General features: G+C 79.0%; 1 non-coding gene across 1 annotated transcript; it reads right to left on the bottom strand.

Moving 5' to 3' along the window:
- Positions 1-38: 38 nt before the first annotated feature.
- Positions 39-191, bottom strand: LOC141938697 (5.8S ribosomal RNA). Its single transcript, XR_012627366.1, has one exon. It is a non-coding gene; the product is annotated as a 5.8S ribosomal RNA (ribosomal RNA).
- Positions 192-2,500: the final 2,309 nt, after the last annotated feature.

Below are 2,500 nucleotides of genomic sequence, written 5' to 3'. Positions count from 1 at the left end.
CTGGGGGGCGGCACACCGGCCGGCGATTGATCGTCAAGCGACGCTCAGACAGGCGTAGCCCCGGGAGGAACCCGGGGCCGCAAGTGCGTTCGAAGTGTCGATGATCAATGTGTCCTGCAATTCACATTAATTCTCGCAGCTAGCTGCGTTCTTCATCGACGCACGAGCCGAGTGATCCACCGCTAAGAGTTGTCTGCCTTTCGGCACCGCCCCGCGCGCGCGGAGGGGCCGGGACCGCTCCCGCAAAAGCGGCCCCTTCTCTCGGAGGACGGCCCGCCGCCCGCCCGCCCGCCCCCCTCCGCACGCGCGGAGGGGGCACGCGACGACGGCGAGCGACGGTCGCGCCTCGCCTCGGATGACCGTACCAGCACACACGGAGAGAAGGAAGGAGGGATGGAGGGGGCAAAAGGGAAGGAACGGTTACACTCCGAACGGCAAGGGCCGGGGAGCCCGCGCTCCCGACCGACCTGGGGAAAAACAAGCACCTTGCTCGCTTCGGAGGCGGCCCAGGCGCCCGGGCTCGGCCCGGCCTCCGCACGGAGGGCCGCGGCGCGCCCGACCGCGCCCAGCCTGCCCGCCTCTCGCTCGGGGGGGGGTGGGGGCCAAACACGCATGCTTGCCCGCCGCCCGGGCAGCAGCGGGGCGTGCCCCCGCTGGCTCCGCGCGCGCCTCCGCGCCGCCGAGCACCGCGCTGCGACAGCCGGCTCTCCCCCGCGCCCCAACCCCGGCTCGCCCCGCCGGGAACTCCCCGCGCGGCGCCGCCGCCGCACCACACCGGACCGGACGGGCCGGCCACCGCCGGAACCCGAGACGGCGACTCGCCGCCGCCGCCGCCCGGCGCTCCGCCGGACCGCCGCCCGGCCACCGCACCGCAACGGCTGCCCTCCCCGAAACCGCCGCCGTCGCTTCTCGTCTCGGCCCCTTCCGCAGGCACGCGCCAGGCGAAAGGCGGACGCCGCTGAGCCGGGGGCGACGCCCCCTCTCCCCGCTTCCGCGCGGAGAACGGGACGGGGAACGCCCCTCGGCCGCCCACCCGGCCTCACCTGACCGACACCGGGAAAGGCGACTGCGAAGCGACGGGCACGGCCCGGGACAGGGACGGCCGCGCGGCCGGCACCGGGCAGCCGCCGGCCGACACGCCGAGCAGCGGCGGCGCCGCCGCCGTTCGGGCCCGGGGCTGCGCCGCCCCTTCCCCCGGCGGCTAGCGGCTGGACGCCGGCGGAGCCCCCCCTTGGCCGGGGCGTGGGGGGGGGGGTGCGCGGGCAAGGCGCGGAGCCACAGCGCGCCGCTGCGCGCCGCCGGAGACGCGGCGGCCCAGCGAGGCCGCCCCGCCCGGCGAGACCCCACCGCGGGGAATCGCCATCGCCCCGGCAAGAGAGCCCACGCTCCCCTCGCCGGGGTTCCCCCGTTTCGAGGCAAGACAGGCCCGGCCGCGGCCGGACCAGCGCCGCGGCCTCTCCGTCGAGACCGGACCGCGGAGAAGGGGGGGCAGGGGGGACACCCCTCCCCGGCGCGGCTGCCCGAGGGACAACCCCCAGCACGGGCGGCGGCCGCCGTGGCCAGGGCCTGCGCGGGAGCAACTCCCGCCCCTGGAGGCTCAACCGCCGCACGGCCGGGGGCCCGGCCCCGCGGGTGTCGCACCGCGCCGCCCGAGTCTTTAAACCTCCGCCCGGCTCCGCGGCCTTCGACCCCCGGGCTCAGCCGAGGGAGGGCCGCGGAGGCGCGGACGCTAGGTACCTGGCCCTGGGGTGAGGGAAACGACCTGAAGGGCCCCGCGGGGGTGCCTCCCCCGCTGCCGCCCTCGGGGGAGCGTCCGCCCGCGGGGGCGCGCCCGACATCCGCCGCCACCACCACGTCCTCCTGGCCCGGGGCCCGGGGTTTCCCTCAGTAGCCCGGCGCTGCGCCCGGGAGGAGAGCCGTGGCTCGGGCCGCCCGCTGGCGCGCGGGAACACGGCCCGGCGCGGCGCCTCGCCCGCCCAAGGCGGGCGCCACGCGCCAGCCCGGAACGCCCGGCGGCCTCGGCCCTGCGCGGCCGGCCGGCCCCGGCGGGCTTGCTCCGCAGCAGCCCGCCGCGGTGGTGCGGGAAGGGCCGGGGGAGCCGCCTCCCCCGACCCCGCGAGGCGCTCTCTCGCCGCCCGCCCCTCTCGCCGGGCTCGCGCCGGCCGCGCCCAGCCCGTCGCCACCGCTGCTCTCGCCGATCCCCTCCCGCCGACGCGCCCGAGCAGGCTTCCTCCGCTCGGCCGGCGGGGGGGTCGCGCCTCACGCACCCCGCGCCGGCGACCATCCCCCTTTCCCCCTACACACCGCCGCTCGCGCTCGGACCGACGGCGCCCCGGCACTCCGGGAGGGCCCTCAGCCTCCACCCCCCCCCGCCTCCCCGGTGGTGGCAGCGGACTGCCGTCGGGTGAGGCTGCGGGGAGAGGGGTTCGGGTCCCCGGAGCCGGACGCCCGCCGGCGGCGGAGCCCAGCCGAGGCGAGAAGCAGGGTGTGGCGCGGCGGG

Source organism: Strix uralensis, unplaced genomic scaffold (genome assembly GCF_047716275.1).
Source record: "Strix uralensis isolate ZFMK-TIS-50842 unplaced genomic scaffold, bStrUra1 scaffold_242, whole genome shotgun sequence".
In the NCBI taxonomy this organism is placed as follows: Eukaryota; Metazoa; Chordata; class Aves; order Strigiformes; family Strigidae; genus Strix; species Strix uralensis.
The sequence above is the reverse complement of the archived record's forward strand: the minus strand, read 5'-3'. Positions and strand labels throughout refer to the sequence as shown.